Source organism: Rattus norvegicus, chromosome 2 (genome assembly GCF_036323735.1).
Source record: "Rattus norvegicus strain BN/NHsdMcwi chromosome 2, GRCr8, whole genome shotgun sequence".
Lineage (NCBI taxonomy): Eukaryota > Metazoa > Chordata > Mammalia > Rodentia > Muridae > Rattus > Rattus norvegicus.
In genome coordinates, this window is record NC_086020.1 from 119,291,907 (window position 1) to 119,316,433 (window position 24,527).

Genomic DNA, 24,527 nt, shown 5'->3' on the forward strand with positions numbered 1-24,527 from the left:
AAACTGACTTCTCTCCTCCAGAAGCCGTCAATTGTCAATGACTCCACAGCTGAAGGTAGGGGCCTATAAACCCCTCCTTCCCTTTGCTAGAAGTTGACTGGCCTGATTTCCTGCAAGTCTTCTGATGGCTGCTGTGAGTTCATGAATGCAGAGGTCCTGTCCTATCCAGAAGACACGGCTGCAATCCAGTCATGTCTGAGCTCTCTCTCAGTCTTCCCACCACCACTCCTTTAACAATGCAAGCTCCAGGAGCTGGGATGAGATGAGGATGGGATGTCCTATTTGTGGCTGGGCACTCCTTGCACCAGTTATGAGTTTCTGTTAGCCACGTAGAACTCTGATGAAGATAGAGAGCTGCACTAATCTGTGCATGGTGAGCAGAGATGACATTAGAGGGCAATCAAACAGAAAGTCTACAGCATTCAACAGTAATGTCCCACTTCCCTTTCTTCCGCATTTAGTAACTTCTCTGTTCTACTTTATATTCCTATGGATTTGTCTATTCCCAATTTTTCGTCTATGTGGAATCATACAATATTTGTTCTTACATATCTTTCTTTCTTCGTGAATCACATACAGGAGGGCTTCACGCCTCTTTGTAAATGAGGGATATTTGTGGTCCACAGGGACCACATTTTGATCAAGTGTTCATCTGTCAGATGTACCTGACTTGTGTGCCTCTGGCCATCGTGAGCTCTGCTGCTGTGCGGTTTCACACATGAGAACATGCCTTGGAATATTTACAAGAATTAGGCGTGGGATAGCTGTGGTGCATGGGAATTCTGTGCCTAGCCTATTGAACCTACGAACTGGTTTTCCCAGGGGTCTGTCACGCATGGTCTCTCCTTCCGTGCACGCTTCCACTCACATTTCCAGAATGACCCGTGATGTTGGGTCATTCTGGGCTTGTTGCTCATTCACAAGTCGTCCTTGAAGAGATGTCTCTCTAAGTCCTTTGCCCATCTCTTTTATAGAGATTTGTTTTTATGTTTAATTGTATGTGAAAGTGTGGTACGTGCATGTGAGTCCAGTTACCTTCAAAGGGTAGAAGAAGGCTGGCATTAGGGGTACTTTTGAGCTGCTTTGTGGACACTGGGAACTAGACTTGGGTCCTGTGGAAGAACGGTTTTTAACACTAGGCTCTCTCTCCAGCCCATCTGCCAATTTCTTAAGCCCAGCCATTTATTTTTCGTTGTTGAACTGTCAGAGTTCTATGTATACATGTTTAGCAAATCTGTTTCCCATTCCGTATGTTATCTTTTTATTTTTTTAGCAAGTCAGAAAATGTCCTTAAGTTTAATGAAAAGTCTAATTCATCTATTTTTCTCTTTTACTGCTCCTATGTGGTTATGTCATAGCTAAGAATCCATTGCAACTTCAAGTTCATGAAATTTTACCCTCTTTCGTTTTTTATAGGTTTAGTTCTTATATTTAAGTTGTTTGTTATTTTTAGTTAATTTTTGCATGTGGTGTGAACAGCCAACCCAGTCTCTGGCACACAGTAATGTAGGTGCCTCCTTTACTGAGAGGCTGTTACTTCTCTGTTGACTAAACTTGATCCCTGTTGTTCTAGTTTCCTTTCCGATGCTGTGACAGACACCCAGACCAAAAACAGTCTAAGATGGGGAAGGTTTTATTTCAGCTTACGACTCCAGATCATAGTCCATCACTGAAGGGAGTCAAAGCAGGAAGGCAAAGCAGGAGCTTGAAGGCAGATCTGATTGCTACTCCACACAGTGTTACCTATGACCAAGGAATTCACTTCACAGCTAATGTGGAATAGCAGGAACCATGAGGCTGACTGACCAGCAGGTTTATACTTAACCTAACTTTCTTATATACCTATTTGGGAATGGAGTCCCCCCTCTCACCAATGATCTTAGCCCTTCTGCATCTTTTAACTATGGAGATATCCCTTCACAGACATGCCCATAGGCATAGCTGGTAAGGACAATGACTCAGTTGAGACCTTCCTCCCAATGATCCTAAATTGTGGATGTTGGAGGTTTAAAACTATCCATTGTCACTTGTCAAAACTCATCTGGCTGTAGATATTTGGTCTGCTTTCTGGACTCTCAATTCTGCTTCACAGCTATGTGAATCTATTAGTCAGCTACTGTCACACTGTTGGCCATGTCTTTCTGTCTATAATTTACTAAATATAATTTAGCTTTTCTTTGCTAATTTAGTGACAAATTAAGCCTCTTGCCCAACCATGGTACATTTAAGCCCAGCATTTGAATCCAGGTGTTGGGTCTGTACATAGAAACCTTCCTTTAAAACCAGGTTCATTGTCTAATCAGTGATTATTTTTAAAGCACAGGTTCTGAAGGGGTTAAACCATCAACTCAAATATTGCCTGGCTGGAGAATATACTTGGAGATCAGTTTTCTAGATTGAAATCTTTAAAAAAAAAATAAGAGTAGAAATTAGAAGTCTTGGGTGTGAGTCTCAGGCCTATCACTTCTTGTCTTTCCAATCTCATTACCTTTCCTATAAATGGGCTTAGAGGAAAGTGAGATGAAGGTAAGGGGTCTGTGTACCTGGATACTGTGACATCATCATTCATCTCCCTCTCCTGATATGGAGCAGAGAGGGGAAACTCATAGTGAACTGGAGACTCAGACCATTCTGCCATTCAGCCAGCTCCTTTCTGTTGCATTAATTATACGTAGTTCATTTCCTGTACTTTCTGTTCCCACAGTCAGGGTCCTCCCCAGAGGTCATTATTAACTTACAAGATTCTCATTTTCTAAACAATAGTGATTTGTTTAGAAGTTTAAAAGCAGTCAGTATAAAGTATAATTGAGTTGACTCACAAATCTTTCTGAGAATACACACAGAGGCAGTGGTCCTAGAGTGCCATCCAGGGAATGATTACATAGGGGACCAGCGGTGTACCATTCACTCTTAGAAATGAATACATCTTGTTCCCACTCAGAAAGCTGATTTCCACATGGATATGGAGGCACACTTTGTTAGCTTAGTGCAACTCCAAAGTCTAGAGTCAGTAGCTCTTAGATCTTTTTCATCTGATAGCTTTCTGTGTTGGAATAAGATTTATACTGTGAACAGCTGTGGGTTCTGAGGACTGGAAATATAGTTAAGCACTTGCTGTGGGATCATGGGGACCTGAGTTCAATCCCCAGCACTCATGGAAAAGCTGGGTGCTACAGGGAAGTACTGGGGCAGGGTAGCAGAGACAGGAGGAACAGTAGAACTAATCAAAATGGTGAACTCCAGATAAATGAGATGCTCTATCTCAAAATAATAAGGTGGAAGGTAGACAAGATGGCCCAGTGAGTGGTAGTGCTTGCTGCCAAACCACCAAATGATTTGAATCAACCTCAGAGGTCCCACATGCTCAGAGAAGAAGAGAGTTGCCTTCTGACTTCTACATGTGTATCATCGTCACACACACACACACACACACACACACACACACACACACACTAAGTAAATATCATTAAATCTTTTTAAAAAAAGATGGAGAATGATAGAAGACACCCTAAGTCAACCTGTGATCCATGATCCGTACATGTACCAGCACAAACATGCAACCCCTCTACACTCATAACACACATAACACACACACACACACACACACACACAGAGAGAGAGAGAGAGAGAGAGAGAAAGAGAGAGAGAGAGAGAGAGAGAGAGAGAGAGAGAGAGAGAGAGGCAGACAGAGACAGACAGAGACAGAAAGACAGAAAGACAGAGTATGGGTTCTGGACTTCAAAAGCCAGGTGCAGATTGTTCCCACATCACCTTAGCCCCGAGACCTCACTACATGAACCCTTATTTCCTTTATCCTTAAAATGGCAGCTGTACGGCTCAAACTTCAACAATACTGTACATAGATCACAAACATAGAAAAATACCTCTAGAACACATGCTAAATGCCTAGGAAAAGGAAAAAAAGGAAAAAGGAAAAGACTGATTAGCATGCCCCAAAACTGGTGCTTAAAGAATCAGATCACACATGTCAGCGTCATCATCCCACAGAAGCATCAAATGTGTGAACGAACGTTACTGGGCAATCTGTGACGTGACATCTACCATAAAGCATCTCATCTGGGATAACAGTATTCAGTCCCGGCATTTTGGAGTGGTCGTTCAGTGAGGAAGGACCAGGCATCCCTGTGGCTGCTGTTCAGAGCTACTGATGTTTCTATGGGTTTGAGGCTTGTAGATGGGTCAGGAAAGGGGAAGGGTAGAGCTGCTGTTCAAAGACAGACACGAAGAGCAAGGGAAACAGGAACCCAGGTTGAAGCCACTCTTTTGTTTCAAAATTTTACATCTGTTTATTTATGAGGGTGCACATGTCGTGGCCTACACACAGAGGTTATGGAGCAGCCCTGGAGGGAGTGTCTTTCTCCGTGTGAGCTCAGGGGATGGAAGTCAGTTGTCACGATTCGATCTGCCAAGCCATCTTGCAGGTCCATGAAGCTGCTCCTCCTACCACAGTCAGTAAAAAGGGAACAAATTAACTTGGCCCTTAGTTCAGACAGAAAGGAGATACTATGTCTCAGAGTGTCATTCTTGAGATGATAACACTGAGAATTATGTAGACAACGCTAAACCGATCTTCTACAGTGAGGGGTCAGGTAGATCCCAGAAGACCACACCAAGAAGCTTAATTTAGACTGGTGAGTTAGGAGATCACAAAGTAAGTATAAGCCAATACCACATCACGTGTGTGTTTCTATAGCCATTCTCTCATGCCAGAGCATGTCATGTGCTAGGAAGGGCTCAAACCATGGATACAGCACTTCAGAGTAGTTGGCAACAATTTTTTTTGAGAAATTGGAAGAATTTCTTGTGATATTAATATATATTTTGGAAAACAAATAGTTAAACATGGCTCTCATGACCAAGTAGTCCTTGTTATTTTCTGCAACATACTCAGCCACATGCTTGGCTGTGAATAAGCTGTATCTTCCATGTGTCAGTCACATAAGTTATGCCTGGTCATGGGGGTGTGACTCATTGTGAGGCTTTAAGCAGCGCAACTGTGCAAGTGAGGCTGCCTGGTGGATCGTCCACATGTTAGAACGGTCATCTTTTCTGAGCTTGGCAATAAACATGTGGTCCATTTATCCTGTGTCTCTGGGGATGGTTTGTCAGAGTCAGTGATGCTCAGATATGTGAGAACAGTTGTTGCTTTGCTACATAGCTGTAACCTGGGGCCCTCCCTAAAGACTTACAGGGTAAAGCTCAATTGTTGTGTAGAAGATCATCTACTTTGTGAGTGGGCCTGACAAGGTAACCCCAGGATCTGACTGTGTCCTGTGGGCAAGGTGGAAAAACATTCTGGAGTACGCCAACAATTCCCCTCAAGTTCTGACATTACAGTTGCTCAGAATTAGCTCGAAGAGTCAAGAGGAGCAAGGGCAGCCTGTCCCCTTTCACCTACTTTTCTTTATATGCCATGGCACTTTAATGTTCTGCTGTGATATTAATTTGAACTTCAAAATACTATGTGTTGTACAAAATAAAGTATGAGGTTTTCGTGGAAGTATCTTCCTGTACTGTTCTTGGGTCTGCCATTGTTGAGTGAATCACAGAACTATGCTCTTGTTAAGGGCTTCATGCATGCAGCAAGCTTTACAATGGTCTGGAATCCACATTCAAAAAAAAACAGTTGGATGTGGAATGCAGCACTTGAAGATCCTGGCACTGACGAAGTAGACACAAGCATACATCCTTGAGGCTTACTGGCCAGCCACTCTAGCCTAACCTGTGATCCCCACTCCCCATTCTAGTGTAAGAACCTCTTATAAGACAAGGTAGATTGTGCCTGAAGAATGATACCCAAGGTCCCCAAGGACCTTGGACCAAGGACGTATACCTGGACACATGTGTATACACACATGTCCATACATGTGCATCTGGGCACACGTGTACAGACACACACACACACGCACACACAGAGGGAGAGAGAGATTGAGAGAGAGAGAGAGAGAGAGAGAGAGAGAGAGAAACATCTAAGACATATCTGGGTTTGAAGAGGGCTGGCTTCTTGCAGAGATCAAATTCCAGCACTCTTAATTTCCTATGGGATTGTATTTCTCTGTGGGAATTGCAAAGGCATAAGAGTTCTATGAAACTTAGAGAAGAGAGGAGACACAGGAAGAGCTCCCACGGTGTGGTGCTCTGCAGTGTCGCACCGTGTTCATCCAGAACTCCTCAGAGTCTTAATTTATTTGCGCAGCCCCTGTAGAAACTCATGCCAGAGAGAAGGAGAGGAGGTTGACAGCCAGGGGATAGGATGCCAAATGGCTCATCCTTGGCAGTGGCATCAGGATGGGGCTGGCCTGACTCCAGGCTTGTTGACCAGCAGCACTGATGCCTATACAGGCATCGATGTATCTCTGCTCAGGAGTCCAACAACTGTGTGTGTGTTTTGGTACGCTATTAGTTCTGGGCCAAGCGTTTTCATGGCTTTATTTATTTATTTATTTATTTATTTATTTATTTATTTTGCATCTTTTGGCATTAGTCCTGTGCTTGCCCACCCCACCTCCCCATCCACTGCAACATTTTAGATTTCTGCTAAAAAAAAAAAATAAGCATCATATAAAAACAGAAATATATTAGAAGACTCAAGTGGCCTTAGCCCTAACAATACTCTAGATAGGTCATCTTCTTCCAGACAAATTAATAATACACTCAACTCTGCTGAGTTTCTTAGGCAGGGTTTCACTATGTAGCCCAGGCTGGACTTCACTGATTTTCAGTTCATGATCCTGCGATCCTAAGTGTGCATGGTCCTGCCTGGGTCCAAAGACTCCAATCTCAATGTTCAACTGTTGTTAATTAGTTAGTAAAACCTAATTGTAGAATAATCAGATATCACTTTAATCACTAGAAGTATAATGAAATTATTGGGTAATTTTAAAGTCCAGGACTCTTTCAAGGTTTTCAGAGAAAGAGAATGATTTTATAACCTTACAGAATCTGTCACATGTCAACCAACCGAGTTGTCAGTAACCTCACTGTTGGACAAGGTTCACCCTTAGGACTCACCTGAATTCTGCTCTCCAAAACTCTTTACTTGAAGGAGCTCACACCCTAATTCAGCTTTACCTAGGTCTTATGTTTCTTGTATTGTCCTTTAACATAAAATGCTGAGGCATTTAAGACTAAAGAATTAGTAAGATCTGCCTCAAAGAATTTACAGGGCATGTGTGTGCATGCGTGTGTGGGGGTGGGGAGTGCGGTGGTGTGGTGTGTTTTTCAAGCACATGTCTATGTGTCTATGTGGTGCACATGTGTGGGGATACCAGAAGACAAACTTGAATTCTTGAATGCTTTCTCAGCCATCTTGTTTGGTTGTGTTTTGTTTGGTTGTTTTGTCTTTTATTGTCCTGGAGCTCACCGATTCAACTAGACTTGCTTACCAATGAATCCCCACGACCCTCCTGGCTCCATGTCCCCAGCACTGTGTAATGGTATATCAGCATGGCCAGATCTTTTCATGTAGATGCTAGGTCATTCATGTAGATCCAGACTCAGGCCCACTTTACAGACTGATCCGCCTTCCCAGGTCTCCCATTTTATTCTTTTAGTGAAGAAAATCAATTAAAGAGTTATAAACAAGCATCAGGAATAGCAAGAACGGGAGATTAAGGCCTCTACACTCTGCTAAGATGTAGCGTTAGTAAGTGAGCCATGCTCTATTGTGACTAACAAAAGTGTCTCAGGCCAGTCAGTTTCAAAGGCATGGGGGTCTGGAAACTATAACTCCAAACTTCCTGGTCTCTTTTGATTGATGAAGAAGCTAATTTGGTAATGGTGACACAGTAACTCTTATTAGGTCACTGGACCAGCCCTCTCTCACACAGTACCTCCTCCTCATTACCATATTGGAATGACCCATATGGGAAGTGTGGTATCCTATCACAGGAATGAGTGTTGCCCCAGAGCTGGAGTCACTGTGTGAAGAAGAATGAGGAGGTTCGGTATCTGCAGTCCCTGATCCTCAGAAGGCCTGAGCAGAATGGTCACATGGTCCCAGCCAGGACAGCACAGCATGCTCCTGCCTTAACAAGTAAAAACAGGAAGAACAAAAGGATGAGCAGATCTGAGGAAGAGTGTAACTCTGAAGGGAGACTGGTGACATCTGAGAAAGGGTATAACTCTAGATACCAGTCACATCTGAGGAAAAGCAAAATGCTGGAGACTGGTCACATCTGAGGTAGACTATAACTCTAGAGACTGGTCACATCTGAGGAAGACTATAACTCTGAAGAGAGACTGACCATGCAAAACAAACAAACAAACAAAAAACCCAACAACAACAACAAAAAAAGAAAAAAAAACAGAATACAGGTAATGAAAGACCTGTGTTTGGGCAGTGCTACCCCATAACTATCTAGGGAACAGAGAAATCCACATTTTGTCTGATGCTTTGACCCCCAGAGAACTTTTGCTCTGAATGCTGAATCCAGGGGACAGCAAACTTCTTGCCCAGGAGACTAGCTCTCACACACAAACCAAACAACTCAAGCTCATAAGTCCAAGTCCTTCTTTATCCGGTTTTTACAGTCGCACCACAGAACCTGGGCTGAGCTTCACATAGGGACAAGCAAACATGAGCCCTTGTGCCCACTGTAGTCCCCAACTAGTCTACTAGGCCAGCTCCCCTGCCCTTTCTAAGTCTTCCTGTGACAACCACACAGAGGCTTTGGCGCACGGTCTTGCCATGTCCTCTTCTGAGTAGCCCTGGTCTCCCCAGGACTGTTTCCAAGGGTCCATGTGAAACCCTCCTTCATGCTGGCCATTTCTTTTTGTACTTTACCCAAATGGTTAAGAATAAATCTTGGTGCAGTTTTTCATCTAGTCATCTTGTTCTCACACTTGCTTTTATCTATTTTGTTATTTACCTTACTTGTGACATAATGACCATGTATATTTATGGGACATGGTGTGACAATCCTATATATACTCTAATTCATCATGATGAGCCTCGATAATTAGCATTTTAACATCCATCACTCTCTATGTCCAGAAGCTTCCAACTCCTCTCTTCTAGTTGTTTATAAACCTTTAATAGAGGCTGGGTGTTAAGGAATTGCTTGTTCCATAAGCAGGAGAGCTTACGGTGTGGGTCATCAGTGCTCACAGCAGAGCCAGGCCTGTGGCATATGTCCGTAAACTCAGCACTATAGAGAAAAGAAGAGGAAGTCAGTTCCTAGGTGAGGGACATGGCACTGGCCGGCCAACCTTGCTAAAATGGTAAGGTTCAGTGATGGAAAGAGACCCTGCTGACAGAGAGAGAGAGAGAGAGAGAGACAGAGACAGAGACAGAGACAGAGACAGAGACAGAGAGAGACAGAGAGAGACAGAGAGAGACAGAGAGAGAGACAGAGAGAGAGACAGAGACAGACAGACAGACAGACAGACAGACACAGACAGACACAGACAGACACAGACACAAAAGGAGACAGACAGAGACAGAGAGACAGAGGTACACAGTGATTGAGGAAGACATTCTAATGTCAGCCTCTGGCCTCCACAGATGCCTGAAGTACAAAACACACACACACACACACACACACACACACACACACAGAGTTACAAATGATTATCAAAATTTTAAAACATCACAGTTGAATGCCAGTGAAATAAGGTAACACATCTGTATCAGCTTAAATAAAGACTTTGAATGGTTTAAATATCCAATGATCTCCTTTCCTTCTCATTCTTAGAAATAAACTGCTCACCTACAGCATCCCAGTGCCACGTGGGCAGGAATCACACACTCTAGACTCCTACCCTGTCTTATACGCTTAGCTGAAATGCATCCATTTCTGAAAGACCTGCCCTTGAACAGGCAGACCCAAGACTCAATGGTAAGAGTGGTGGTCCAAGCCTCTGTTGCGCCACAGTGGTCCTTGGGCAGCCAGTAAGGAATGCAGAATAACACACTAAGTCTGAAAGTGTGTCAAGAAGACCTTAGGGGACTTGGATGCCTGACCCGGGTGGTCCCAAACTTTGAACAATACTACTCTTCAATAGAGATGAACATGTTCTAAAAAGGATCGAATAAAAAAAATAAAGTAAATAAAAATGATCAAATAGTAAATATTTCTGGTTTTGTTGGACATGTATTTTTTGCTATAATAACTCATAAGCCACAAATAACACAGAAAGAAACCAGACACCAGTCAGCTATGAAATATTTACATGCCATATATGCCTATATGCTATATATTATGAATTGAAGATGATCCAGCAGGCATATTGGCCTAGTTAGGGCTTCTATTACTGTGATTAGACACACCATGACCCAAAAGCAAGTGGGGGATGGAAGGGTTTATTCAGCTTACATTTCCACAGCACTGTTAACCATTGAAGGAGTCAGGACAGAATCTCAAAACAGGAAAGGATCCTGGAGGCAAGAGCCAATGTGGAGGCCATGGAGGGATGCTTCTTCCTGGCTTGCTTTCCATAGCTTGTTCAGCCTGCTTTCTCACAGAACCCGGGACCAAGGATGGCCCCATCCACAATGGCCTGGGCTCTTGTCTACAATCACTAATTAAGAAAATGTGTGGGGTTGGGGATTTAGCTCAGTGGTAGAGTGCTTGCCTAACAAGCGCAAGGCCCTGGGTTCGGTCCCCAGCTCCGAAAAAAAAAAAAAAAAAGAAAAAAAAAAAAAAAAGAAAATGTGTTACAGTTGGGTCTTACGAGGCAGTTTCTTAATTAAGGTTCCCTCCTTTCAGAAAACTTGAGTTGTGTGTCAATTTGACATAAGACTAATCATCACACACATATTTTCTAAACCCCAAGGAACGTTAGCTTTACTACTTCCTATATATGACCTACTGAGACTGAACTGCTTTATCTCTACTCCTCATTTCATCTATCCATCCATCCATCCATCCATCCATCCATCCATCCATCCATCTATCCATCTATCCATCCATCCATCTATCCATCCATCCACCCATTCTTCCATCCATCCATCCATCCATGTATCCATCCATCTATCCATTTACCTATTACCTATTTTCTATCTATTCATCCATCTATCCATCCATCTATCCATTTATCTATCTATCCGTCCATCCATTCATCTACCTATTATCTATTTTCTATCTATTCATCCATCTGTCTGTCTGTCTGTCTAAACATCTGTCCATCTAGTCATCCATTTATCCATCCATCTATCTATCCATCCATCTGTCTGTCTGTCTAAATATCTGTCCATCTAGTCATCCATTTATCCATCCACCTATGTGTCTGCCTATCTGTCTGTCTGTCTGCCTTCCTGTCTGTCTGTCTATCTATCTATCTATCTATCTATCTATCTATCTATCTATCTATCTAACCTTTATTTTTCAACAAGGTCTCACTAAGAGAACTTGCTCATGCTGGCCTTGTTGTAATCCTCTTGCCTCAGCCTTCCAAGTAGCTGGGTTGCAGGCCCAGACATCAAGCCTAACAGTCTTCTTAACACTGGTGTGAAAACTGTGGGGCACCAGGCTTTTCCTTAGGTGGTTAACATGTATGTACATACTAAATACATGCTAAATGGGCAGGATGAGCTTGCCTTGTGCTGTGTTTTGTTCCTGTCATTTGGTACGTCAGTTCCATCCATATATATGAGGGCACTAAACATTTCTTTCAGCACATCTTGACTGTCACCCACAACTTTCCAGAAGCCTCCCGGTGGCTCCTTGGGGTGTCACTACTGTGAGGTCTCTCTTCTTGATATTTTTTCATGCAGGGATAAATGGACATAATGTCGCTTTAATTTTTGTTTCGGGTTGTACTCTGAGGAAGGAAAAGGGCAAGCAGTTGGTAAGCCTCCATGTGAAACAGAAACCTGAGGCAACCTGAATATTAGGTACATTTGACTAAGTCGATACTTGGCACTGCCTGTGGCAGGTACGGTCGAGGGAGCCCCCTGTCTTGTTTCCACATGGTGTATGTTGACAATGTCCCCACTCACCCAGAAGAAAGCAAAAGCTTTTGCAGATCAAAAAGGGTAGACAGGCTCACGTGGAGGTCTTCAGGATCCCAGTCTTAACTTCCCTAGAAACATGTTCTACAAACATGAAAAGCTACCACAGTGAAGGCAGTGTCTTCTGTTATTACTACAATCTAAACAGAAAGACCGGGGGCAGAGCTCAGTTAATCACATACACAGAGATTTAGGCTCCATGCCCACACCACATAAACTGGGCCAAGTGGCACATGCATCTAACCCCAGCACCTGGAAGGTACAGGCTGGAGGAACGGGAGGCCAAGGTCATCCCGGCTACATAGTGAGTTTAAGGCTAGTCTGGGCTATATGAGGCCCTAATATCACACACATGACACACTATTTTAAGACAAAATGTGTTCCTTCCATCACTCACCCTCTGCTTGCCAACTTGTACAGCTTGGCTCTTGGGCAATAGTCACTGAACCAGGTTAGCCCCCTCCTGCCCATCCTGGATAACTCCCAGAAAACACACAGGCTGACAAAAGCTTTGTATGCCTAGCTGAAGAGAATGGTCCTTTCAACTCTGGACTCTCACTGCTGATATTTCCAAAATAAACTTAAACATTTAAAAATGAGGTGGTTACCACACTGTCTACATTAGTTTAACCTGTGCCTTATTTTAAATGAACTTCCTTTGTAATTATTGTATATATGTGTAAGTGGGTGTAATGAACGTAGGCACATACATGCATATCTACACACACACACACACACACACACACACACACACACACACACACACACACACACACACTGCTAGCAGGTGAGAGACAATTAAGCCAAGTGTGGGTTGTTTTCTTATTGTTCTTATTTGTTTTGTTGTGGTTTGTTTTTTTTTTTTTCTTTTTCCTTTTTCTCTCACACCTGGTGGGTTTAAACCCCTCCAGGTCATCCTGTCAAAATACAATGTCACCTCTGAAATAAAATAAGAGAACAGAAATAAACACAACCCATTAGAACTCCCTGCCAGTGTTGGCAGATTTAAAAAAAAAAAAAAAAAAAAAAAAACACTGTGCCTCAGACAGAAATATCAATAACTTTAACGCGTGCGATTTGTTAACGAGGAAGAAAACAAGCAAACTTGCTCTCCGATGACTGTCACTAATATTTATTCGTCCAGTGACTGTTAATCAAACCAAGTTTACAGTCCCGTACAGCACCTGTGACAGGTGCTGATCGCTAATCAGAGACGTCAGCAGTTTATTCTCCTGCTGACAACTCGCAATTTCCCGCTGAATCGGCTATTTTGTCAGGTGGGAATTATGGCGCACCACATGTGACAAAACACATCACCCTTTCCCCCCTTTTCTCTCTCTCTTTTTTTTTTTTTTGCATTTTTTTTCAGGCTTCTCTCTCCTGCTTTCTCCCCCCCTTTTTAGACAAACAATATCTGGGAACTCAGAAGTAATAAGGCGGAATGCATAATTAATTACCCAGCTTGCTCTAATTAGGGATGAATAAGTTGTGTCCCTCTCACAATCACAAATGTGGTGATGGGTAACACCAGTTTATGCTGTATTAACAGCAAATATGCAATCCTTCTGAGAGCACTTCTGTTGATGAATTTGATGAATGTGACAATAATTAGAGCAGACAGATGAGAGCTAAATTACTACTGACAATGTAATGCTATCCTGCTCGAGGGCCTGGGAACGTGGCAGGGACCTGGGCCTCCATTCTAATTAATAGTCTTTTTTGTCCTTTTTTTTTTCTTTCTTTTTTTTTTCTTACCCCTACTGGCAAAAAATGGGGGGAGGGGGCTACCGGTAATTGTTTTCCTCAGAGGCTGCAGGGAGTTATCAGGGTAATAAAGTTAATTAGCAGAACAAACATCTTTTCACTGCCTTAGCAGTCTGAGAAAAAGAGGGTAATTCAAGCTGCAGGAAGATATGACTATGGTGGAGTAATAAAGGAAATTTTAAACAGGAGACCTGTTTCCCTGGTTTGATGCATCAAAAGAATTAGATGCCCCCTTCCAGGTCTAAAAGTTGCTTGTGTAGAAGGCTTCCTGGCTATGATTTTGAGTTTTGGAAATAGAATTGACATGGAAGACCCCTGTTTCTTTCTTGTAAGTGGTGACCAGCGTCTTCAACTTCACCTTCATTTAAATGGCATTTTGCTAATGTCTCAAGCAGAGAGGAGAGCTCAGGCATTTGCCAAGGAGAACATCAGCTGTGGAGTTTGTCCTGTAGAAGTGTTAGACTGTCTGAATATTTAGAGACAAGTAAGAAATTGCTAAGCAATTTCCATTAAATAGCACTCATCAATTCTAGTGTATAAATTAAATTTAATATTAGGACTGGAGATACAGCTCATTGGGTAGAGTGCTTTTTTAGCACACATGAAGCCTGGGTTTGATCACAAGCACTGCATAAAACAGAGCCTGGAGAGGCCAAGTCATTCCAGCAGTTGGGATGTGGAGGCAGAAAGATCAATAACTCAAGGATATACTTTGCTACACATATTGAATTCGAGACCAACCTGGGCTACAGGAGACACTGTGTCAGAAAAAAAGGAGGGCAGTAAAAATACATGCTATTTTAGTCTAGGTTTGTAACTTCTAAAGTTATATTTTATGTATTGTTTTATTTGTATTATGTTTTGCCTGCAAGTGTGTCCATGTACCATGTGCATACACTGCCTGTGTAAGCTACTGGACTCCTTGCAACTGGGTTTCAGAAGGTTGTGAGCCACCGTTTGGGTGCTAGAAATGGTGCTGGGAGAGTAGCTAGTAGTCTTCACCACTAAGCCATCTCCCCAGCCCTTAGAAAGTTAATTTTATTAAAACATCGCAGTATTTCCTTTCAGGTCTAGGACAGCATTTTGGATAGATAAGCACCTGAGCCAAAGGAGACCAGTTCAGCTCACACTGACACTACAGCCTTCTTCACCCCGCCCACACACTACAGCCTTCTTCATCCCGCCCACACAGTACAGCCTTCTTCACTCCGCCCACACACTACAGCCTTCTTCACTCCGCCCACACACTACAGCCTTCTTCATCCCGCCCACACACTACAGCCTTCTTCATCCCGCCCACACACCGCAGCCTTCTTCACCCCGCCCACACACTACAGCCTTCTTCACCCCGCCCACACACTGCAGCCTTCTTCACCCCGCCCACACACTGCAGCCTTCTTCACCCCGCCCACACACCGCAGCCTTCTTCATCCCGCCCACACACTGCAGCCTTCTTCCCCTTGCCCACACACTGCAGCCTTCTTCCCCTTGCCCACACACTGCAGCCTTCTTCACCCCGCCCACACACTGCAGCCTTCTTCACCCCGCCCACACACTGCAGCCTTCTTCACCCCGCCCACACACTACAGCCTTCTTCATCCCGCCCACACACTGCATCCTTCTTCACCCCGCCCACACACTACAGCCTTCTTCACTCCGCCCACACACTGCAGCCTTCTTCATCCCGCCCACACACTACAGCCTTCTTCACCCGCCCACACACCGCAGCCTTCTTCACCCGCCCACACACCGCAGCCTTCTTCCTCTTGCCCACACACATTACTTAACTTGGGTAGATGCAAACGGAATCAGTCAGTGTCCACCAGGCATTTTGCAGACTTGGCAAGTTGGCTTTCTCCTTGTACCATCTTCGAGATGTTTTAGACATCAAACGCTTGAAACAATTGCTTACTGTCAAGTAAAGTGCTCCAGGAGAGAAGCTTGAAGCCTTCTAAGACAATGCCAGGAGAAACTTCCGTTGGCATTCTTTGCAATCCATTGCACCACAGGTTCCTCACATGTGCATGTAAGGGTGCTTGCTTGTTGTCGTAGCAGGTGGATGACTGTCTAGTCCACAGGTAAGAACAGAGGGGTAGGGAAGAGCCAGGAGGAGGGAGAAGGCGAGAAGCCATGGCAGGTGACGTTAAGATTCTGCTTTGTGTATTTACAGATGGCGCACCAACGTGACGGGCAAGAATCCACTAGTAATACTAAGAGTTGAGAGAAAGTTTTTATTTTCTAAGTAAGAGGAGGCCAGCACCATGTTAAGTCATGTGATATCTCAAGCATGGGAATTTAACGAAGAAACAGGGAAGCAGCCTGGGCTGGCAGGCTATAGGTCCCCTGCTGTGTGATAAGTAATGGCAGCTCAGAGAGAAAGAGATTAAAAGCTGCTTTTTAAAGAAAGGTGTTTAGAAAGTCTTTCAGGATACTCATATTCCTTCTAACATGGGCTCCACAGGAATTTTGGATTGAAATCCTGGTTAGAGAAGATACTTCTTAATGACAGATATTATTAAAAGGTGATTAAGTTTGTTTTTAGAAAGAAGAAAGTAAAGAGATTGCCTGAATCAGGTGGAGATTTTCACCCACAGTTCAGAACTTAAATATGGAAAAATTAGTCACTAACTCCAAGTAGAGAGTTGTGATAAAGTCTGTAACACCAGGGAGAATGAATGCAGACATATATTATAGAAGTTATTAGGGTTAAATAAAAATCTGTGGCTCCAGGTAGAGAGCTTAACAGATGGATATAATTTGGCCGAAAGTCCTGATTTTAAGTTGCTTATTGATATTGGAATTGATAGAAAGTATTTATAAGTTATTAAAGTTAAAAAAAAATCTGTGGCTCCGGGTAGAGAGCTTAACAGATGGATATATTTTGGGCTAAAGTCCTGGTTTGATATGTTGCTTATTGGTATTAGAATTGATAAAAGGTGTTTAGTTTGTTTTATGAATTACCCCGCTAAAGGCCATGTGGCTCATTGATGCCGGCTAGCAAGGGTTTGCGGTTACTTTTGATATTTACCACAACAGGAAGCTCAGATTCTTTTAACAAGAATTTTGGGTTCATTCCTGATATCACAGAGTACAAAAACCCATCAGGCTCATTGTTTAGCTTAGTTCCTTTTTAAAAAAATTGTTTAATCTTCATAATGGGTGTGACTTTGAGTTTATGGTTAATTATTACTCTGGCAGAGAGTGCAAGATACAAGCTTTTCTAGTTACAGACTAAGGAACACAGTATTTTGGGAGAAAGATTTTGTCTTTGTGTTTTTAAAAAGTGTGATAGGCTCTGGAACCTCACAGAGTCATACTGATCAGATTTCATAGAGGTAGACCACCTGAAAAATTGATTCAGGAGAATCAAACAAAAGATATCTTGATTCTAAACTTTTGTCTTGAGAGTTGTATTTTACAGAGTGTGCCTACTTGGATTCCTGGTCTCAAGGACTTTCAGCTGGGTTCAGTCAGGACACATCCGACTACAGCATTTGCTTCATTCTTCCTACCCCCTACCCCCAAGGATATCTCAACGCCCATGTATAGCTTGAAGAAGTTATGGAGTAGTCGTTGCCCCAATTCCCTGGACTTTGGGGGTGGGGGGGGACTGAAAGTGGTTATTCTAAAGTTGTTTTTTATGAGGAATTTAGAAATGATTGTAATTTAACAGGGGGGAATTAGCTAGATTGAGTTGTACAGTTACAATCTCATTTGGTAACTAAGCTAAAATAACTTTGGTAACTTTGGTTTGGTATAGAATTTATTTGTCAAAAAAGTTTAAAAGTACAAGGTTTAAAGCCAGTCCTTCTACTGATGTCATTACAAACTTCTGAGTTGATTACACATGTGAGTAAAGGGCCAAATAGCAAATTCATGGCTCTGACTTTGTGAGAGTACTTGCAAGATAACTATAAAGACAACAGTCCAGATTGTTTTATATAGATGGTTTTCACAAACATCAGAAATCCACAAAATTTGAGATTTAAAGTTATTTATCTTTTGTTGGGACATATCTGCTCCTAACAGGTCTCCTTTTGTGGATTCAATGAAGAATTTAAACATCTCACCTCCAGGTGAGGCAATACTTTGTGGCTAGACAGCTACTGGACAAAACTGCCTGTTTCATCTGCAAACTATACTGTCCAGAAAAGGACAAATTATGCAGAATAGTTGACTGATAAGATCTCCCAAGACTGGGTGATCAGCCCTTCAAAAATCTGCATTTCAAGAGTCTGTCAGTTGATTTGCGGCCAGAAGGCTGAAGACTTTTGCTCACGTGTTGCTAACAGAGGACTGTGCTGGTGGAGATTTGTCTCTACAACCTCTCAGTTCTGGAAGCTGTGTTGGGCTTCCTATGTGTATAGATATTTGGTCATTCTAAGATTTCTGAGGTGGTTGAAGACTGGTAGTTTTGTAAACAACCCAAGATATTTAGCATTGAGAAGGATAATAAATTTGAAAGGATAGTTTTTCAGATGGCATATGATCTCAAGCCAGGATATAAGTCAGGTATAGAATTATAGTCTTTTAGGATAGGTGACAAGGTGCTTTAGTTAATGGACAAAATTGATGGACTGGGTGTTTGAGTGCGACGTGTGTTTTATAAATTGTAGAATGGTAATAATTGTACTCAATTTATATGTAAGCGAAAAGGCCTTTTAACTGTAAAAGGGGGAAATGTTGTGGTTTGCCCTGGAGTTATCTGTATTTTGATGCTAATTCCACTGCCCCAAGGACAACTACCTAGTCACATACTCAGAACTCAGGTGACTTCACCAGAACCTTCTCCCCATTGAATTTGTAAAATACAGGTGAGGGGCGGGTACAGGATAGAAGGAGGCCTGTCATTGGAGGAGAAGGAAGGATGGGTGGGAGAGAAGTTGGAAGGAAGAGGAGGAGACTGAAAGAGAAAGGAGGAAGAGACAGGAGGAGGGAGAGGGTGAGAAGCCATGGCAGGTGATGTTAAGATTCTGCTCTGTGTATTTACAGGTTGTTATTAATGTTCTTAAGGGATGGATGGTACTGGGCTTTGTATGTTTAGATGGGCAATTATATCTTACAATTGGAACTAAAAAAAAGAAAAAAGAGCATAGGAGTAGATATTGAGTTCCTCCACAACTAACAGCATGACACTAGGTTGGCTGTCCAGTTAAGAGTAGATAGGTACTGCTTTTTCAGTAGATTTCTACCTAAATGGGGCCAACCTCCTGGCAAACAGCCTTCCTTCCTGAGTCATTAAGGTGCTGTGCCAGAGGCCTCTGCTGATCATGGCAGAGTGAAGGTATACAACTGGCTTTGAATCAGAAATCAGTCTAGTGAGCTCTTTCTTTGCTCAGTGGCCAACCTCTCTGTCATCTTGCTGATCTTCTGTGGTCTCCATCCCAATATTGATAGCTCCATCATCACTATTGACACAAAAGAAATCTTGTGGGCTTGAGAGATGGCTCATCAGTTAAGAGTGGTTGGTATTAGCAGGGTGAGATAGTTCACGCCTTTAATCCCAGAACTTGGAAGGCAGAGGCAAGTGGATGTCTGTGAGCTCAAGGTCAGCCTGGTCTACACAGAGTAGTCTAAGACAGCCAGAGCTACATGGTGAGACTCTGTCTCAAAAGAAACAAAAAAGGAGCTTTTGGTATTCTTGTAGGGTATCCAGGTTCAGTTCCCAGCACACATATCAGATGGCTACAACTGCCTATAATTCCAGTACCAGGGAATTCAACTCTTTTCTCTGGCTTCCGAGCAAAGCATACAAGTGCATATGTATGCATGCACACAGAGACGCACATACAGACATGCACACAGACACAGACATCAAGAAACTGCATCCACTCAATAGAGCACATGTCACCAGTCAGAGGCTAGAATTGCAGGGTTGACAGGTTGCTTCCACAACAATGGCTGAAATCAAGCCTTTGCAGTTTCCCTAGTTGATTTATCAGAAAAATTGTCAGGCTAACAACATCCACAAATCCACATAAATCAAGAGACTACAGATACATGTAATTCAGTCTGGTTAATTCCAGCCCATTGCACACAGCAATAAGTACATTAACGTAGGGAAGAAGGTACGAATGCATTTGCGTAGTTAGAAAACCATGAGTCTGGAAGACTACGGATTGGGAGCAGCATTGTGTAAATATTTTGGTCATGTGACTGAGTCATAGAATAACACAGCATTTTGTACAGTTTGTTCCTTTGGATTGTACTTCTAAACTGAAACTCATCTTTGCCTCTAGGGAATGGATGAAATAATACCAGCAATAATAAACTCATGTACATACATTGATTTTTTTTTTAAAAAGATGATATATAACTCTTACTTTTTCTATAAGATTTTTTTAAGCCAACAGTTACCTGATATTCTTAAGCAGAATATTATTCAAGGTAAGCCTGACTCCCTTAGCTTCCAAGATCATTCAGGATGGTATGGCTATACACAAGATTTTTTTTCAATCTAATATTAGAAGATCATAATAAGAAATCAAGACTAGAACAAACTTCATTAGCCAATGTCACAAATGCACCGGGCCAAGTTCCTCAGGGAGAGACAAAAACAAACACACATGGAGAAATACATTCAATAACAGTGTGAATTACTATTCTTAGCTTTTAAAACTACTAAGCAAAAATTTTAGCACAGAATCAAACATCCTTAATATGAAAACTCCACACCTACAGGATACCAACTGTGCTGGCTGGCTTTATGTCAGCTTGACACAAGCTAGAGTCATTTGAGAAGAGGGACTCTCAATCAAGGAAATGCCACCATAAAATTTATTAACTAGAGATTGAAGTGGTAGTGTGTAGCCCATTGTGGGCGGGGTCAGCCCTGGTCAGTTGATTCTGGGTAAAATAAGGAAAATATGGTAACAAGCCATGTGGAGCAATCCGGTAAGCAGCACTCCTCCATGGCCTCTGCCTCAGTTCCTGCCTTGACTTCCCCCAAGGATGAAGTTTGACCTGAAAGCAGTAATATAAAGTAAACCTTTTCCTTCCCAAGTTGCTTTTGTCCATGGTGTTCTACCACAGCGATTGAAACCTTTTTTTAACAGCTTATAACAGTTATTTTGCTGCTATGTGAGCTAATAAATATGTATCTATTTATTTATATACATGTGCATATATATGTGCATACATAGGTGCATATGTAGGTGTGCATATGTGTGCACCTGTGTATGGAGTCCAACATCAACCTTAGGAGCTGTCATCTTATTGGAACCATGTTTGTAATTGGCCTGGAAATCCCTGATTAGGCTAGGCTACGTGGCCCAGAACATACGTCTGCCTCCTTAGCACAGGTTACAAGAGCATACACTAGGCCCAGCTTTTAAATCTGGGCCTTTGGGACCTAACTCAGGGACACATTTTTACTCTCTGACTGGTCTTCCTAGACCAGTGAGATAATAGAATTTAATGAGTTTATTATCAAAAGAGGAAGCCTATGAGAAAATTAATGTAAAATTAATTTTTTTCCTAGAAATGAACTGGAATTTTTTTTGAGAGGAAGAACAGCATGAGACACTTACTTGTGTCCTCGGAAGCCTGCACAGATATTCCCATCCCCTCTTCCCGAGTCACCACCTACTTCAGTGGAATATAAGGTATTTCTTACTCTTGATTTTAGCCACAAGGTGGGAAATGATAAAGAATTTCTTTGTGGAAAGGGATGTGGTGGTCAAGCTAGATGCTCTCTGAGGATGACTGAGAATTTGCACTTGCCTGGGTGCTCTAACATGCCAGAAGCCAGTAGGAAAAGTCTGGTATTCGGAACCTCAAGAGATCTGTCTCCCTCACTGGATGGAGACCACAATTATGCCTTTAAGCAAATATTTACATCAAACATTTGTCCATTTGCAAGTCAAAAGGGCTCAGTGAATGTGACTCTTGAGTCAGGGCCTTGCCTGGCACCAAAGAATGTTCAAATTTCTTTCTTTTTAAAAAATTCATTGCATTTTTATTGATTAATCCGTAACAGGGAGAGCACATGTGCCACAGTGTGTATGTGGAGGTCAGAGGCTCATCTGTGGAAGTTGGCTCCCTACGCCCACCATGTGGGTGGTGGGTATCAGGCTTAGGCCCTTGGTGGCGTCAAGCATCTGTGTCAGTTGAGCCATCTCACCACCCCTTTATCTTTTCTCTTGAGTCATTGTCCCCAAGCCTGACAGATTCTCAGTCCTCAAGGGCTGCGGACTATTCTTGCTTATTTCAGGAGTGTTGCATGCATAGCTAATTATCATGAATGGAAGCAAGCCATAATGTCTTTGTTCAGACTCCATATTACAAAGTTACTGTTGACTGTCATCGGAATTCTCCCTTGCTCTGTGAGATTGCAAGGCACTAATGACAAGAGAGTGTGTGCAAAAATCTGTTTGTACACAAGGTGGTGATGTTAGCAGCTGCCATACTTTTATCCTGCTTAAGAACACAAGCAACAACAACAGTCTGTCTCCCCAAGTGATTGCCAAAGGGCACATGCAGTCATTTGTGGTGACAACCAGTCAGCATGTGTCAAGAGTTGCAGGAGGGAAAGAGGGGAATTCTTACCCAGAGTCAACACTTCGGGAGCTTGGCCTGTTTCCCACAAAATGTAGAATCCCACAGGTCCTGATTCTAAATGCAAGTTTGTGATTGAAATACATCTATTTCCAGGTAGATGTCCCACAGATAGCCTTCTCCTCAAAGCCCTCCCCTGACTGGTCTACTGAGTCTGCTCTCCCCCTTAGGGTATCACATGTGGAAATTCAACTTTTACTATACTGGTATAATTCAAAACCATTAAAACAGCGAAGGCTTTTTTTCTTTTCCTCACAAGGTAAAGTGCTTGTCATGCAAGCCCAAGGACCCAAGTTCAATCCCTGCAACTCACGCAAAGGCTAAAGGAGAAATACAGCTCCACAAACTTGTCCTCTGACTCACCCACATGCACATCGTATACATGCAACGTAAGAAGCGAAAAGACTTTAAAAGTATTGAATCTATGTCATAATTCCATTTATTGCCTAAACGACACTAAAGTGTGAACTAATAAACGCCAAACCTAAACCTGGTGATATTGATGGCGCCTACCCAAACACCAGTAATTAAATGTACCTTTGTGTCTCTTCTGGAAGGTGGGTAAGTGTGACATCAGGGAACAGGAGCTGGTGGACGGGAGGAGGGCAGCCTGTGTGCCGGGAACCCAAGCTCACAAACTTTGTTGTCAGCTTTAAGGCTCTCTCTCCATGGTGAAAAGAGTAGCAGTTGTTATTTGAAAGCTAGAAAGAGAAATAACTGCTGGCACCTTGGAAGGATGAGTCTGGAACTTCTGTACAAAGAAAAGTAGCAAACAGTATCCAGTGTGGTCTATAAACTGTGGCCGCCCGGCTTCTTGCCCCTGGCTCAGCTCCGAGGTGTTGATTTGCTCCAGCCTGCTGTCAGACACCTCTCACCTGGGAGAAGTGATATCTTATCAAAGCCCAGACAGCTCCCCTTCACAACAGACAGATAACGGGGCCTTTCAATTTATCATACGGAAGTCTAAAAGAACCATGGGAACAGTTGGTCAGCTGACAGCTTGACAGACAGCTTGACAGCCCACAGAGCATCATGGGAAATGGTTGTCAGTTAATTTTCAGAGCAACCAGAGAGATAACCTTCAGAATGGGGAGGAAAACAAAAATCTGAATATTTGTATATGATCCTGCAGCAGGCAACTGTGTTCACTGATGATAATTGTGTGAACGGGACAGTTGGAAACAGAGTTATCAAACCTGAGGGGGTTCCCAGGAGGCAGGAGCACCCTCATCTCTGTAGTGGTCTTTTACCCCTTCATTCTAACATCATTAAAAACGTACATACATAATGTGGGGCTCGAGACACAGGCTAAGAATGCAGCTGACCAGAGACTGCCCTGGTTTTAGTCAGCTGTCCTTTGAGAAGTACTGCCTCTGTGTTATTACCAAAACATAATTTGTTTGTGACAGCTCTGAGCAGAAAGCCACTTCATACAGTGTCACATGAATCCCGTTTTGCACTCTGGGTTACCTTGGCCCTGGAAGGTCTCAGCCACCTTCACGGGAAGAAGCAAATCAAAGAGGCCAGCTGAAGAGCCCTGAAGCCAGCATCTCAGTCTAGACTTCCTCGTGCATTCATGCAGCAACCAGTCCTGAGTGCTAACTGCACCTAAGTGTCTGTTGGAGGCATGAATGAGGAAGAGGAAGAGGAGGAAAGAAGGAGGACAAGCAGGGAGAGGAGTTGGAGAAGGAGGGGGGAGGAGGAGGGAGAGAGGAGAGGGGGAAATTGAGTAGGAGGGAGGGAAGAAGAAGAAAGCCCAGGTTTGAACTTGCCCACGGTTGAGAGCCAGAGGAGTCAGTGAAGTGAGAGTTCGGTGAAGAGGTCAGGCAGGACCAAAGCTTCCGGCTGTTGAGGTGAGACCTGAACCCGGTGGTCGACCGATCTCCCGCTTGTGCCCTCATGTGTGCTACATATGCCCTAACTGGAAGAGACACAGGCTGAAAAACTGGTACCTCAAAGGAAAAGTGAGCACTCCGTATTTACACAGTTGCCAAGGGCCACCTAAAGTCACAGCGTGGTTTCAGAAGCAGTACAGAGGCGAAAGGGATGCGGGTGGCATCCCCACAATCGGAGGGACCCTGACATCACCTCAGGCCCTTAGACAGATGACTTACTTGTTTTCAAAGCAAACACTCAAACTCCTTTTATTTAAGATAGTATCTACCATCCTGAAAATTCAAAAGAATAACACAAAGGCCCCTGCTGTCAGGTAGCAGTTCGCTGCATTTGTGGT

At 43.0% G+C, this 24,527-nt stretch overlaps 2 long non-coding RNA genes across 9 annotated transcripts in view; one reads left to right on the forward strand and one right to left on the reverse strand.

The window, feature by feature from the left end:
- The window catches only part of LOC103691527 (uncharacterized), a 621,145-nt gene that overhangs the window by 395,714 nt on the left and 200,904 nt on the right, over positions 1-24,527 (forward strand). For all 7 annotated transcript variants that reach the window (XR_010064227.1, XR_010064229.1, XR_010064226.1 and 4 more), the window contains exon 3: positions 21,219-21,342. This is a non-coding gene — a long non-coding RNA (uncharacterized LOC103691527). The remainder of the gene's footprint in view (positions 1-21,218; positions 21,343-24,527) is intronic.
- LOC120100802 (uncharacterized) lies at positions 4,283-23,348 on the reverse strand. 2 transcript variants are annotated; one of them, XR_005500879.2, is made up of 2 exons: positions 23,022-23,348; positions 4,283-4,461 (listed from the first exon to the last, which is right to left on the reverse strand). It is a non-coding gene; the product is annotated as an uncharacterized LOC120100802 (long non-coding RNA). The 2 variants fall into 2 exon arrangements; XR_005500878.2 differs by having other exon boundaries at positions 22,832-23,348.